Consider the following 16,915-nt stretch of genomic DNA (forward strand, 5'->3'; position numbering starts at 1 on the left):
TCTCCCATGGGGTGCAGGGCCCAAGCACCTGGGCCATCCTCCACTGCACTCCCTGGCCACAGCAGAGAGCTGGCCTGGAAGAGGGGCAACCAGGACAGAATCTGGCGCCCTGACCGGGACTAGAACCCGGTGTGCTGGCGCCGCAAGGCGGAGGATTAGCCTAGTGAGCCGCGGCGCCAGCCATAGTTTTCTACAAGTTCCATTTTATCTTTGCAAGTTGTAAAATATCTTCTCAAAGACAAAGTCAGATAGCCCAGATGGGTGGGTTAGTCAGGACATCACTATATTTCAGTCTTTTTCTGTTTCACCTCAAAGGCCTTAGAGTACAATTTTGACCAACTCCAGTGCCTGCTTATGGCAAGGAAATAGAGGGGTGGATGTTCTGTTGATGGCAAAAAGGAAGTGGAAAAATACTGAAAGCCCTTCCTTCCCTGTGGAAGGATGAGAAAGAAAGATACCTCATCTGTTGATTCATCCCCCACAGATGTCTGCAATAGCCAGGGCTGGGCCAGCTTGAAGCCAGGAGCCTGGAACTCAAACCAGGTCTTAGGGCCTGGGTAAAGCCGCCACCTGCAGTCCAGCATCCCGTATGGACACTGGTTCGAGTCCCGGCTGCTCCACTTCTGATCCAGCTCTCTGCTATGGCCTGGGAGAGCAGTAGAAGATGGCCCAAGTCCTTGGGGCCCCTGTACCCACATGGAAGACCTGGAAAAAGCTCCTGGCTCCTAGTTTTAGATCAACTCAGCTCTGGCCATAGTGGCCATCTGGGGAGTGAACCAGTGCGTGGAAGGCCTCACTCTCTCTCTGCCTCTGCCTCTGCCTCTCTGTAACGCTGCCTTTCAAATAAAATAATTAACTCTTTAAAAAAAAAACAAACAAAAAAACCATGTTTTCCATGTGGATAGCATGGATCCAAGTATTTGAACCACCACCTGCTGCCTCCCAGCCCATTAGCAAGAACAGAACTGGGTCTCAAATGTAGGTGCTTCGATATGGGATGCAATGTGGTTTTTTGTTTGTTTGTTTTAACATTGATTATTTATTTGAAAGAGTTAGAGCGAGAGTGAGAGAGACATTTCCCATCTGCTGGTTCACTTGGCCAGGGCTGGGCCAGCCCGAAGCTAGGAGCTAAGAGCTGCATCCAGGCCGGTGCCACAGCTCACTAGGCTAATCCTCCGCCTGCGGCGCCGGCACCCCGGGTTCTAGTCCCGGTTGGGGCACCGGTTCTGTCTTGATTGCTCCTCTTACAGTCCAGCTCTCTGCTGTGTTCCAGGAATGCAATGGAGGATGGCCCAAGTGCTTGGGCCCTGCACCCACATGGGAGACCAGGAGGAAGCACCTGGCTCCTGGCTTCAGATCGGCACAGCGCGCTGGCTGCAACTCGCCGGCCGTAGCAGCCACTTAGGGGGTGAACCAATGGAAAAAAGGAAGACCTTTCTCTCTGACTCTCTCTCTCTCACTGTCTAACTCTGCCTGTCAAAAAATTTTAAAAAAATTATAAAAATAAGAGCTTCATCCAGCTCTCTGACGTGGTGCAGGTGCCCAAGCACTTGGGCCATCTTCTGCTGCTTTCCCAGCCACAGTAGCAGGGAGCAGCATTGGAAATGAGGCAGCTGGAACTAGAACCGGCACCCATATGGGATGCTGGCACTTCAGGCAAGGGCTTTAACCCATTACACCACATGCCGGTCCCTCCAAGTAATGTTTTAATCATTGTGCTATATGCTCAGCCTGAGAAGAGGTTGATCTGAGAAATGGAGTAGAGAGAATACCATATGTTAAAAGCTCAGAACCATAAAATACCACAGCCAGGTTGGAAAACTGTAGTTGGTTCAGGGGAGCTGGGGATGCAGGTGAGAAAGGGGCTGTGACCAAGAATGAGAAGGCAGTGAAGAGCAGACAATATCCAGCCAAAGGGCTCAGTTTCCATCCTGCAGGGCTGTGCCTCCCCGTGTCACGCATACCCTACTAGTGCTTTCAGTAGTACATGATGAGTGTCTCTATCTTCATGGTTATATATTAATACAGAAAAAGAAAAAAAAATCGACCAGTTTCCTTTTCACAGATAGTAGTGACTAGGACCATGTCGACTTGTTTAAGTTCAAGTGTGATTTTGTTTAAAGAACTATGTTAAATTTCCTAGAAAATAGGCAGTATGTGGTTATGCCCAAACCCCCAAAAGGTGGTAAATGTTTAAAGTTTGAGAATCCTGTTTTACATAAATGATGGGAAATAGTGTAATTATTTTAAGGAGGACAGTGTTTTCATTTTGAGGTTTCCAAAAACTGACTTGGGAAGCCACGTAAGGAGGGGAACACTGGAGGACCAAGAAGTGTTAGAAAGTGCAGATGAGAGATAAAGACCTCCTCCAGAGCAAAGACCCTGGGCATGGAGAGGAAGGGCAGACGGAAGAAGTGCAGTGCCAGGGTGCATGAATCATGGCGCTTCACAGAATGTGGTTGAAACTTTCCAGTGTCTCATTCAGAACTTGTTTTACTCAGGAGGAAATGAAGCAAGTGTTGCTGGTGGGTGAAATATTGTAAAAGTGCAGGAGAGAGGGCAAAGGTATCAGAAGATTGACGAGCGCAAACTTGAAAGGTGGAGGTGACACATTGTTCCCAGGAGGACTGTGTAAAGCTGTACCCTCAGCAGGTGTGCTGTGCTACAGTAGGGCTTACAGAGCTGATCCTTCAGAGGGAATGGACGTCTTCAGAAAAGGCAGCCTGGAGGCAGAGTTCTGGGCTGAACGAAGGGATGAGAATGTTCCAAGTGGGAGAAGGGAGAGGGGCCCGTGGTGCAGGAGGTGAACTTTGGCAGGTGGCATTCGGGGGCTGGAGTGCACATTGCCTTGGAAGGAGGCGAAGTGGTGAGTGAAGGGAACAGGGAGTCACGTGGAGCCGTGGTTGACAGAGACCTTGGACCACAGTGGGGGAATGAGCAGGATTTAAAGGGCCAGACATGCAAAAGCAAGAGCATCCAGCTCTCTCTGCAGCAAGATTCCCTCAGTTGTGTCCTGGGGAACACCAATTCCTTGGCATAATAATGCGTGATTTAAGGAAAGGGTTCCGTGGCAAAAGAAATTTGATAAAGCCTGTGTGAAAGTTATTCAGGCTCATTTACGCCAGGTCTCAGAGCCTTTGCTGCCCTGAACTACATTGTGACTTTGCCAGTAAAAACTGCCCCTTGGTATCTGCAAGGGATGCTCAGATCAGCAGGTGCTTGGGTCCCTTATATAAAGTGGTGTGCTATTTGCATATAACCTACACACATCTTGTGTATTTTTAATCATCCTGACGACTTATAACACCTGAGGTAATGTAAACATTATATAAATAGTTGTTATATTGCTTCGTTCTTTTTTAAAATGTTGTTATTTATTCCAGATGGAGAGAGAGAGAGAGAACATGAATGAGCCAGCCCTCTCATCTGCTGGGACTGGGCTGGGACTGAGCTGAAGCCAGGAGCTAGGTGCACAGTCCAGGTGTCCCACACAGGTGGCAGGAACCCGGTCACTTGAACCATCACCCACTGCTCCCAGGCTGTTCATTGGAAAGAAGCTGGAATCAGGAACTGAGACCAGGAATTGAACCCAGGTATTTCAGTGTGGAACAGGGGCATCTTAACTGCTAGGCTACTTCTTTTTTAGAGGACAATGACAAAGGGAAAAAAAAACTCAGTACATTTTCAGTGCAGACATGATTTTTTTTTTTCAAATATTTTTGAGTAATAGTTGAGTTCATGGATTGGGGAACTGTGGGTGAGGAGGGCCAACAGTACTGCTGTTCTTTCAATTTCTCTGCTAACTGGACCTGTTTTTGCTAAGTGTGTCCCAGAACTAGTGTTCTGTAGGCTTTCCTTTACAAAGTGCTATCTCAGAATTCACCCAGCTTATCTCAAAACTGGCAGCTGCCGCGGTGTCTCCTCTCAGACCAGCCAGCTCTGCAGGCAGCACTGGATCCCTCCTGCTTCTCCTGCCCCTCTGGTAGGTCCCAATAGGTGGCCCAGACCACCGTCCTTTCCCCTCTCGTCCGGGTATGACACACTTTTAAAATGGCAAAGCTGGGGTGGGTGTTTGCACTACCAGCTAAGTCACAGGTCGGAGGGCCTGGGTTTGAGTCCCAGCTCTGTTCCAGATTCTGGCTTCCTGCTGATGGGCACCATGGGAAACAACAGGCAATGGCTCAAGCAGGGAGACCTGGGATGAGCTCCTGGCTCCTGGCTCCTGGCTTCAGCCTGGCTCTGCCCTGGCCATTGTGGGTATCTGGGGAGTCAGCCAGTGGATAGGAGCTCTCTCTGTCTCTGTCTCTCAAATGAAAAACAAACAAGTGAAACAGAAAAATGGTAAAATGACAAGACAAAAGGAAGAAGTTAATAAGTTACCTGAGACAATGCCAGAAGGGCAAGTATTGAGGTTTTCTCTGTTGCTTAGCCTTACTGTCAACTTTTTTTTTCTTTTTCTCCTATGAAGTTCACTCTGGGATTTCTGGGTGCTATGGTTTATACAGAGTATGATTAGTCAGCTTTTCTTTTCTTTTCTTTTCTTTTCTTTTCTTTTCTTTTCTTTTCTTTTTTGACAGGCAGAGTGAACAGTGAGAGAGAGAGACAGAGAGAAAGGTCTTCCTTTGCCGTTGGTTCACCCTCCAATGGCCGACACGGCTGGTGCGCGCTGCGGCCGGTGCACCACGCTGATCCGAAGGCAGGAGCCAGGTGCTTCTCCTGGTCTCCCATGGGGTGCAGGACCCAAGCACTTGGGCCATCCTCCACTGCCTTCCCGGGCCACAGCAGAGAGCTGGCCTGGAAGAGGGGCAACCGGGAAAGAATCTGGCGTCCTGACCAGGACTAGAACCCGGTGTGCCGGCGCCGCAAGGTGGAGGATTAGCCTGTTGAGCCGCGGCGCCAGCCTAGCTTTTCATTAATATTATGAAAATACCTGAGGGTAACTAATTTTATAATGAGAAAAGGTTTATTCAGCTCAAAGTTTTAGAGGTTCAAGTCCAAGATCAGGCAGCTCCACTGGTTGGGCTTCTGGTGAGGGTGCCTGATGGCAACGGAGGAACATAAATCCCGGAAGGATGGCGTGGCAGGCCAGGAAGTAGACAGCATGGTTGGGCCCAACTCCACTACTTTGTTCATTTATTTATTTTTTGGTGAGATTTACTTATTTATTTGAAAAAGTTACAGAGACAGAGAGAGACCTTCCATCCACTGGTTCACTCCCTAAATGGTCAAAACGGTTGGGGCTGGCCCAGGCTGAAGCCAGGAGCTTCTTCCAGGTCTCCCACATGGATGCAGGGGCCCAAGGACTTGGGCCAGCCTCGATGCTTTCCCAGGTGCATTACTGGGGAGCTGGATTGGAAGTGGAGCAGCCAGGACTTGAACCAGCTCCTATATGGGATACCGGCACTACACCTGTCAACTTAACCTGCTGCACCACAGTGCCGGCCATTCAACTCAGCTTTTATAACCCATCCTTTTGGGAGAACTACTTTTCAAGGGTACACTCTCAGTGGCCTGAGGGCCTTTGGCTAGGTTCACCTCCTAAACACCATAACTGTATTAAGTTACCATCTTCTCAGTAACATTAATTTACAACTAATTAAACATTAGCTTAAAGTGCAGTATGAGTTTGGGAGCCAAATCATGTCCAAGCCATGGTACATTTGGTTTGTCTTCCGGAAGATCGTGTGCTGGAAGCTTGATCCCCAATGCCGTCACATCGGGAGGTGGCGGCTCTGCAAGAGGTGGGGCCCTATGGAAGGTGACCGGCTCCATGGGACACCACCACCAGGAAGGATTTACGCTGTTTCTTAAGAGTTAGCTCTCATGGGACTAGACTTGTGCTCAGCAGACGGGGCTTGTCATTGGAAGCAAGCCTGGTGTTCCCCATAATCCCCCTTGCACGGGCACTGCTCACTGTTCTCACATTGCTTCTGCATTGTGATGCATCTGCCATGCTGTCATCAGCATCAGGCCTCCAGAACTGTGGGCTAAGTACACCTGCTTTTCTTTAACAAGTACCAATCCTCAGGTGTTTTGTCCTAGCAGTACAAAACAGGTGAAGATACCGTATTTCACGTGTTGATACGTGTGTACATGTTTACGGACTTGTTCGTTGTGTGATTGAAGAACCTCTGTAAGGAGACTGTGTCTGCATATTTCTATTGCTCACTATTGATTGCTGTCTCTGTGTAGAGCATCCCAATCAGGTACTGTGTCAAACAGAAGTTGTACATTTGGAAGAAAAGTTTCAGTCTGCAGAAAGGGCGATAGAGAATTCCAAAGGCAGTTGATGTCTCAGGGTAGACACGGCTGAGGAGGAAGAGTACGTTATCACCTGGGAAAGAATCCTTGCAGTTATTTCCAAGTGGAAGTTTCCAGCCCTGACAGACAAGGATAGTGCAGCAATGGTTTATGAGATGGAAGACATGCACGTGTGCGTATTGCTACCTTGCCCTTTCTGTGTAAGGAAACTCATCTGGGCACTAGTATTATGGCAGGAATAATTACAGGCATTTCAACAGACATGAAATTACGATAGGAAGTCTTAAGTCAGGTCTAATTTATTATCCACAAGGCAAATAATTCAGGAACTTTGAGGTTTAGATAATCCCAAGGGACACATTTCAACTGCAGGAAGGAGCTACCATTGCTGTGCTATTTCTCATGAACACGAGACACTATGTTGGGATTTTCTACAAGGTAATAACTGCATTAATCCACTGAACACTTTTTTTTTGAATTTGTGGCAATAATAAGTGCATTGAGCTACAAGCAATGTTATGAAGAAATTAATTCGGGCCAGTGCCGCGGCTCACTAGGCTAATCCTCCACCTTGCAGCGCCAGCACACTGGGTTCTAGTCCTGGTCGGGGCGCCAGATTTTGTCCCGGTTGCCCCTCTTCCAGGCCAGCTCTCTGCTGTGGCCAGGGAGTGCAGTGGAGGATGGGCCAAGTGCTTGGGCCCTGCACCCCATGGGAGACCAGGAGAAGTACCTGGCTCCTACCATCGGATCAGCGCAGTGCGCCAGCTGCAGCGTGCCGGCCTCGGCGGCCATTGGAGGGTGAACCAACGGCAAAGGAAGACCTTTCTCTCTGTCTCTCTCTCTCACTGTCCACTCTGCCTGTCAAAAAATAAAAAAAAAATGAAGAAATTAATTCAACCACCAATTAGGACTGTTTTGGGTTTTAGGGGGCAAGCCAGCCATACCAGTGTTTGTCATCCTTGGCTGCACACCTGATTAACACAAGGATACAGAAGTTCCCCACAAATACCTAGTATTACCAGACAGTGCAACAAGCCCACTGCTGGGTGTATACCCAAAAGAATCAAAAGCAGGGACTCAAACAGATTCTTGTACATCCTTGTTTTTAGCAGCGCTACTCAACAACAGCCCAAAAAGATGGAAACAGCTAAAATGCCCTTCAACAGATGATGGATAAACAAACTGTGGTAAATATCCAATATCCAGCCTTTACAACGGAGTTACATTCTAATACATGCTACATGGATCAACCTAGGAAACAGTGTGCTAAGCGACATCAGTCAGACACAGAAGATTAGGTATTGGATGACTTCTTTTAGATGAGGCACCTGGAGTAGTCAAATTCATAGAGACAGGAAATAGAATGGTCAGTGCCAGGGGCAAGGGGAGGAGAGAATGAGGCATTATTGTTTAAGGGAAACAGCCTCCATTTGGGATGATGAAGAAATCCTGGGAGTGGACAGTGGTGACAGTGATAGAATATTGTCAATATGCTTAATGCAATGACTTTGTACCCTTAAAAATAATGGTCAAACTAGTACGTTTTATGTTATATATAGTTAACCATACATATAAAGAATCATCTGAAAGAAAAAAAAAAAACTGTACTGGCACCTGGGCTGCAATCCCCAGGGACTGATTGTAATTGGTCTGGGGTAGGGCACAGGCAATGGTGGTTTTTAAAGTCACTCAGGTGAATCTAATGTGCAGCCATGCTCTGAAGGGCCGCATAATCTCCAGGGCAGTGGGGCTCAGCCTTGACTGCATATTAGTTATCTCAGCAGTTTAAAATACACCAATGTCTTGGTTGTATATCCCACATTCTTATTTCATTGGTTTGGGGGTGTTGCATGGTCATTGGAATTTTTTTTTTCGAATATCTCAGTTGATTCTTATAGTCAAGGTTAAGATGGCCGGTGCTGTGGCTCACTAGGATAATCCTCCACCTGTGGCGCCGGCACCCAGGGTTCTAGTCCCGGTCTGGGCGCCGGATTCTGTCCCGGTTGCCCCTCTTCCAGTCCAGCTCTCTGCTGTGGCCCGGGAGGGCAGTGGAGGATGGCCCAAGTGCTTGGGCCCTGCACCTGCATGGGAGACCAGGAGGAAGCACCTGGCTCCTGGCTTCGGATCGGCACAGTGCCGGCTGTGGCGGCCATTTGGGGAGTGAACCAAAGGAAGGAATACCTTTCTCTCTGTCTCTCACTGCCTAACTCTGCCTGTCCAAAAAAAAAAAAAAAAAAAAAAAAAAAAAAGGTTAAGAGCCTCTGATCCAAACACCAGATCTCTCCAGAGTGCCAGTGACCTCTTGCACTTCACCTTTGGAGGACAAGTACTCATTTACATTGGTGATGGAGTCAAGGGCGTGGTGGGGGTGAGCTTCTGATGGCAGTCAAGAGGCTCTTCCTGGAGACTGAATGTTAAAAATGGGAGAAGCAAAGGAGACAAGAGGGCCTAGGAGAAATGAAGTGCAGTTCAATATATTAGGTTTACCACTGGGGGAAGGGCTTTTATTCTTCCAGGAACCCAGCTCCTATTGGCTTCTAACATAGGTAATTCTCCCTTGCCCACCCCACCCCCCATCTTTAATCCCCATCTGAATTCTCTGTGCCCAGTAAGGGCTCAGAGCTAACCTGTCCAGCCAGGGTTACAAAGAACTGGGCTGTTGGGAGTGTGCTAATCAAGGCGATTGTGTGGTTTGGATGTGTCTCTCAAAATTCTTATGTTAGAAACCTAATCCCCAGATCAACAGTGCAGGGAGGAGGAAGCTTGGAGCAGTGATTATCGCATGAGGGCATTTTCATGGGGGTGGGTTTCTGATCAAAGGGTGAGTTCAGCCTCTGCTCCTTCTCTTTCCCATGCTCTGTCAATAGGTGATGTCTTCCACCATGTTTTGAGATGGGGGAATTAAGCAGGAAGATTAGGCAGGAATAGCTGAGTTAGAATATTTTCTCACAATTTCTGCCAGTTCTTCATTGTAACTAGCCCCACCACCTGTCAATCCACCACCTGTCAATCCGGGACACCCAGTTTCTCATGATGCACCTGTATCTCATCCTGGACCAGGAAGGAGGAGATGCCATGAAGGCCACGTGGAAGTTGAACTCCACGTGGAGGCGACGTGAAACTCCCAGAAAGCATGACACACACTGTAAACTCTACCTTCCTTGTATATTCAGTTAGGGCACCACTCCCCATCTCATAAAAGACACTGATACAGGGAGCAGCCCGTGTTTTGATCTGGGCTTCTGGACCATGCCTGTGGGTCCTTCTCTGGCCTCCTCCGACTCTCTCTCCTCATAGGCAGCTGTGTGGACCACGTGTGCCAGGTATCCACAGGGGGTGTCCTACATGCCTGTGTGAGTGTATACTCACTGTCTCACCTTTAAATAAATCCTGCTCTCACTTGTGCACCTTACTTATGCCTCTGCCTTGAATTCTTATCTCTGTGAGGACAATAACATGACATAAAAATTAAGGTCCATAGGCCCAAGGTGCCCCACAAAGGCACTCACCAGATGCGGCCTCTTGACCTTGGACTTCCCAGCCTCTGGGGCTCTATGTCAGCTTTTTCACTACTCCAACGACAGGCCTGAGGACAACCTGTGAGAGCAAGAGGGGTTTATTCAGCTCACAGTCCTGCAGGCTGGAAGCCCAGATGGCTTGATGCAGACCCTGGCGGAGCTCCCAGGATGGCTGGAGGGATGCACTTGGAGGAAAGGTCATGCAGAGAGCCACGAAGCAGAGAGAGTGGGTGGACTCAGGCTCAGACTTTTACAACAGCCCTCCTGGGAGAGCTCAAGAGGTCCCATGAGAATACTTTTTAAGGGCACATGCCCCGTGATGTAAGGACCACGCAGTAGGCCACACCTCTTAAAGTTTCCACCACTTCCCAACAGTGCCACCCTGGGGACCAAGCTTTTAATACACGGACCTTCCAGAGACACCCAAACCAATGACAAACCACAGCAAGAACCGTGAACCAAATAAACTTGTGTTGTTTATAAAGCACCTGGTCTCTCGTCTTCTGTTATAGCAGCACAAAGTGGATCATAGAGCTGGTGCATGAAAAACGAGCCAGTTCACCGTTGGAAGGTCACTGAGGTGGTAGACAAAGCCCAGCCCCTCACAAACCCTGATTTAGTTCAGCTCGCCTTCTGCCACTTTTGTCATCCTTGGTGTTTATATTTCTGTTCCTCTGTATGGATGCCAGTTGGTCTGCTTATTAGGTTGAGTTATACTCTTGCCACCTTGTGTGGGGGAACCCTAGTCCAGCCTTGGAACCAAGGCCAGCTAGACAAGGGCAGGGTGGGGGTTTAGAAAAGCAGCTGAAGGGCAATGTGAGACCAGGGCAGCACCTGGAAGAGAGGACGTCCAGACAGAGCAGATGGGCCCAGCCCTTGGGGTAGAGCAGTGGTTCCTCATTAGTCTGTTCCATCAAGGTAGAAGCCCATTATCTTCATCTCTTTTCCTTTTTTTTTTTTTTCAGCAGAATACTAGAGACTGGGTAATTTATTTATTTATTTTTAAAAAAGATTTATTTATTGGAAAGCCAAAGTTTCACAGAGAGTGAAGAAGAAGCAGAGATAAAGAGAGAGGTCTTCCATCTGCTGGTTCACTCTCAAGATGGCGGCAATGGTAAGAGCTGCGCTGATCTGAAGCCAGGAGCCAGGAGCTTCTTCCGAGTCTCCCATGTGGGTGCAGGGTCCAAGGACTTGGGCCATCTTCTACTGCTTTCCCAGGCCATAGCAGAGAGCTGGATCGGAAGAGGAGAAGCCAGGACTAGAACTGGCACCCATATGGGATGCGGGTGCTTTAGGCCAGGGCTTTAACCCACTGCACCACAGCGCCAACCCCTGAGAGACTGGGTAATTTATAAAGCACAAAAGTGTAAATTGCAAGGTGTTTTGTGCTAAGAATGGATTCAAACCCCCCGATCGATCAGCAAGGTTGTCCTTTCAGAGTGTGGGAGTTCATGGCAGAGTACTTGGTGGATGCATTTGGTGGGTCAGGTTAGGGTGTGGCCTAGAGCTTTCAAAGCTCCCTTCCAGTCTTCTGTCCTCCGGGGTGAGGGACTTTAGAGAAAGGAGAAGCCAAAGGAAGTCACAGAGGCTGACAAAGGCCCACGAGAAAAAGTAGGAGCTTAAATTGTACCCTGGAAGTGTGACAGGGTTGGAAGGGCAGTAGGCCTTCGAGGGCAGAGAATACATGATCAGAGACTAACCCTGGACAATGACCCTAGATCCATGATCTCTGTGGACACTGACCACAGCAGATGGAGGGCAGCGGGACACTTACAAAGCGAAGTAACATACGCACACATTGATATAAGGGAGAGGAATAACGTTTAAGTACCTGGCAGTTTAAATCATAACATATTAGTTATATGCCTAAAATTAGGTGTTGAACACAAGCATAGCGATTTCAGGAGGATGGACATAGTACTAAATTAAAATTTGAGTAAGGTGATTTGCTGCAGGAAAGGAGGTTAAACCACCTGCTTAAAGCATACCTACAGCACTTACACATTAATTGTTAAATAATCCTCATATGATATTAATTATTTAAATTTGTTCTGCAAAACAACATCACGGAAAGCTTTGTTTTGAAACACTTACTTTGGAGTTTAGTTGAAATTAAAAGGACATTTAAGGGCTGGCATTGTGGTATAGTGGGTAAAGCTGCTGCCTGCAGTGCCAGCATCCCATATGGGTGCTGGTTTGAGACCTGGTTGCTCCACTTCTGATCCTGCTCTCTGCTATGGCCTGGGAAAGCAGTGGAAGATGACCCAAGTCCTTGGGTCCCTGTACCCATGTGGGAGACCCAAAAGAAGCTCCTGGCTCCTGGCTCCTGGCTCCTGGCTTCAGATCTGCCCAGCTCTAGCTGTTGTGGCCATTTGGGGGTGAACCAGCAGATGGAAGATCTCTTTTTCTGTTACTACCTCTTTCTCTGTAACTCTTTCAAATAATTTTTTTTAAAAAAATATTCTATAATGTAAGTTCTTCAGTAAGTGATTTTAATGAGTTCTATTTAATGATGTTTTATTGTACATAGATCAGTGTTCTGAAGCTTCTGGAATTTTTTTATTGTCACCATAAAGTAAGCTGACAGAAATTTTTTAATGGTAATTAAATAAGTAGCTTGACATGGGGCCGGCGCTGTGGCGTAGCAGGTTAACGCCCCAGCCTGAAGCGCCGGCATCCCAGATGGGCACCTGTTGTAGTTCAGTCAGTTCCACTTCCAATCCAGCTCTCTCCTGTGGCCTGGGAAAGCAGCAGAGGATGGCCCAAGTCCTTGGGCCCCTGCACCCGCGTGGGAGACCTGGAGGAAGCACCTGGCTTCAGATCGGCGCAGCTCCAGTCGCTGCGGCCAACTGGGGAGTGAACCAGCGGATGGAAGTCCTCTCTCTCTGTCTCTACCTCTCTTTGTAACTCTGTCTTTCAAATAAATAAAATAAATCTTTACAAAAAAAAAAAAAAAGAGTAGCTTGACACAAGTACATATTTAGTCAGCAGTTGAACACTACAGTCATAGAATGTCACCCTAGACAGCACCTTAGCTGACCAAGGCCAGCACCTTCAATTTCAGACAGAGCCCTGTGACCTTGAGGGATTTTCTTTCTCTCTTTCATCTTTCTTTCTTTCTTTCTTCCTTCCTTCCTTCCTTCCTTTCTTTCTTTCTTTCTTTCTTTCTTTCTTTCTTTCTTTCTTTCTTTCTTTCTCTCTCTCTCTCTCTCTCTCTCTGTCTCTCTCTCTGTCTCTCTCTCTGTCTCTCTGTCTCTCTGTCTCTCTCTGTCTTTCTCCTTCTACCACAGTGGTTTTCAACTGGAACCAACAGCTGTCTACCCAGCTGGCCCTATCCAACAGGCCCTCTCCCAGATTGAGTCAGAAGCTCTGGGAGTGGACTCAACAGTGTGTGAGTTCATGAGCCTCCAAGTGGTCTGATCCACGCCGGTGTTTGAGAACTACTCCCCACTCTTCAGCACTGATGTGTTTTGGGGCATGACTTCTCTTAGAATATTCTCTGTCACCCAGAGAATTACTTCCTGTTTTATGTCTAAATTTATCTCCCTGAAGCTTTGAAGGGCAGAGCTCACAGACTTTACAAATGTAGAGATAATGCTGTCACACTCCAGTATGGGTAGGAGCCCAGGGTGGGTCTCAGCAGAGGGGGACCCAAACCCAGACAGGAGGCCGAGACAGAGCTGGCGGGGGGCAGGAACATGGGAGTCAAGGGCTGACCTTTGCCCCCTTCCTTTAACCAGGACTTGATCACTTGATAATGCAAGGTTCACTCCATAGCGGAGCACAGCATAGTCTGGTTTGGGGTCTGATTGTAAGACTAGTAACACGAGTCAAAGGAGTAGAGGGTGGGGAGAAGCTTAAGAGTTACGTGGTAGAAGTGATGAGCATCTCACATACGGACCAACATCATTCCAGAAATTGTCTGAAAAAAGCAAAATGAAATAGAGAAGGGTAGAGCCCTTTGGGACTTGAGCCTGTGATTTAGAATGTGGTGTCTATTTCAGGCATCTCAACTGAAAATTCCATTTCAATATCATGATGTGTTTAAAGTGATTTAACGCTTAACAACAGGATACACTCTGAGCTGTGCATCATTAGGAGAGTTTGTCATTGTGTGAGCATCACAGAGTAAAAAGTATACAAACTTGGGTGGAATGGTTTACTACACTCCTAAGCCACATGGTATATGCCATTCTATGAAGGGGTTTCCAAAAAGGTCATGGGAAATGCATATTATGTAAAACTATGCATGGATTTCAATTTTTTTGTACCAAAATAAACCCATGGTAACATATTACAGCATGCCTGAACAGGATCTAATTTGAGGCACTAAGAAGGATATGACATCAGGTTTTTTTTTTTTTTTTTCTTTTTTGACAGGCAGAGTTAGACAGTGAGAGAGAGAAAGAAAGGTCTTCCTTCCATTGGTTCACCCCCCAAATGGCTGCTACGGCCGGTGCACGGTGCCAATCCAAAGCCAGGAGCCAGGTGCTTCCTCCTGGTGTCCCATGGGGTGCAGAGCCCAAGCACTTGGGCCATCCTCCACTGCCTTCCTGGGCCACAGCAGAAAGCTGGAGTGGAAGAGGAGCAACCGGGACAGAATCCGGTGCCCCAACTGGGACTAGAACCCAGTGTGCCGGTGCCGCAGGCGGAGGATTAGCCTAGTGAGCCGCGGCGCCGACCAGTTTTTTTGTTTTTAAAGATGCATTTATTTATTTGAAAGGCAGAGTTACAGAAAGAGAGAGAGAGAGAGAGAGCTCTTGTATCCACTAGTTCACTCCCCAAATGGCCACAACAGTTGGAGCTGGGCAGATCCAAAACCAGAAGAGAGGATCCAGGAGCTCCTTCTGGGTCTCCCATGTGGGTGCAGAGGCCCAAGGACTTGGACCATCTTCCACTACTTTCCCAGGCACATTAGCAGGGAGTTGGATTGGAACTGGAGCAGCCAGGACTTGAACCCCTGCCCATATGAGATTCCAGCACTACAGGCGGTAGCTTAATACTCTCTGTCATAGTGCTGGTCCCATGACATCAGTTTGAAAACAGCCCCTGGCTGGCGCCGCGGCTCACTAGGTTAATCCTCCGCCTTGCGGCGCCGGCACACCGGGTTCTAGTCCCGGTCGGGGCGCCAGATTCTGTCCTGGTTGCCCCTCTTCCAGGCCAGCTCTCTCCTGTGGCCAGGGAGTGCAGTGGAGGATGGCCCAAGTGCTTGGGCCCTGCACCCCATGGCAGACCAGGGTAAGTACCTGGCTCCTGCCATCAGATCAGCGTGGTGCGCTGGCCGCAGTGCGCCGACCGCGGCTGCCATTGGAGGGTGAACCAACTGCAAAGGAAGACCTTTCTCTCTGTCTCTCTCTCTCACTGTCCACTCTGCCTGTCAAAAAACAAAACAAAACAAAACAAAACAAAAAAAACAGCCCCTATCAAAGCAACACAATTCTGCTAAAATTGAACTAACAACAAATATCAACTTTGCAATGAAACTTGGGTGGAATAATGGTGAATTATTGATATTTCACACAAAAAAATTATGGGGATAATATCCTAAGAAGTCTACAAATGGATAACTTGTTTTAAGAAAGGGAAAGATGATGTTGAAAATGAAGTCCACAGTAGCAGATCATCCATATCAATTTGAGAGGAAAATCTAATCTTGTCCATACCCTAACTGAAGAGAACATATGAGGAACAGTGGGGTCGTTGCTGTGGTGTTGCTGGTAAAGCTGCCGCCTGCAGTGCTGGCATCCCATATGGGCACTAGTTTGAGTCCTGGCTGTTCCACTTCCGATCCAGCTCTCTGCTGTGGCCTTGGAAAGCAGTGGAAGATGGCCCAAGTCCTTGGGCCCTTGCACCGACGTGGGAGACCCAGAAGAGGCTCTTGGCTCCTGGCTTCGGATCAGCACAGCTCCAGCCATTGTGGCCATCTAGGGAGTGAACCAGCGATGGAAGACCTTTCTCTCTCTCTGCCTCTCCTTCTCTATCTGTGTAACTCTGACGTTCAAATAAATAAATAAATAAATATTTTAAGAAAAATGAGGAACAGCAGAAACAATAAACCATAAACATCACAAACATAACTGGTTCAGCTAACACAATTCTGGATGAAAAAGTAGAGAAAACTTTCTGCTGGATGGGTGCCAAAACTTGTGGCCCTATCAGCTACACCTAAGAGCTGAGCTTTCAGTGAAAATGTCAACAAATCCTGAAGTGTTTCTTTGACAAATTGCAACCAGAGATGAAACATGGCTTTACCAACACCATCCTGAAGACAAAGCACGATCAAAACACTGGCTACCAGAGGCAGAAGTGGTCCAGTGAATGCAAGAGCAGACTGGTTGAAAGCAAAGATCACACAAGTATTTTGGGATACTTAAAGCATTTTGCTTATCGACTGGAGGGCCAAAGAACAATAACATCTACATATTCTGAGAGTGTTCTGAGGCAGTCAAAGCCTTAGCAGAGAAACGCCCAGTAAGGCTTCACCAGAGAGTCCTTCTCTACCCTGACAATGCTCTGTTCCTCCCTCTCAGCTCACAAGGGCAATTTCATGAGAGTTTCTATTCCCATAGGAATAGATCCTTAGGGATCCTGATTCGGCTCCTCCTGACTTCTTTATGTTCATCATAGTTAAAAATCTTTAAAGGGAATACATGTTCTGTTAATGTAAAAAACACTACATTGACATGAATAAATTCTCAGGACCCTCCATTCTTTAAGGGTGGAAAAAATGGCTGACATTGTGAGGAGTTAGATGGGTTAATAGGCAGTTAGGTCAGGTCCCTGTCTGAATGAGAAAAAGGGGCAGAACCCCTTTAAGAGTGTAGAAAGTGCTTGCCTCCTCCCAGAGACTGACTGAGCAACATTTAGCTTTTTATCCTGAGAATAATAATAACTATAATTATAATAATCCTAAACTAGACAAGGTTACCAATCCCTACCCCTCTGATTGGTTTTTAGTTTTATCGTGCAAGCAGGCTAGAGAGAATTACAATTCCAGTCCTCTGATGAGTTTTGTCCTTGCCTCTGATTGGTTGTTATTCTAGTCTTTTGATTGGTTGTTATTCTGGCCTTCTGATTGGTTGTTAGCTGCTACTCTGCTTCTCCCCTGATTGGCTAAATCTGGGTAGCTACTTTGT

This window comes from Oryctolagus cuniculus, chromosome 10 (assembly GCF_964237555.1).
Source record: "Oryctolagus cuniculus chromosome 10, mOryCun1.1, whole genome shotgun sequence".
Lineage (NCBI taxonomy): Eukaryota > Metazoa > Chordata > Mammalia > Lagomorpha > Leporidae > Oryctolagus > Oryctolagus cuniculus.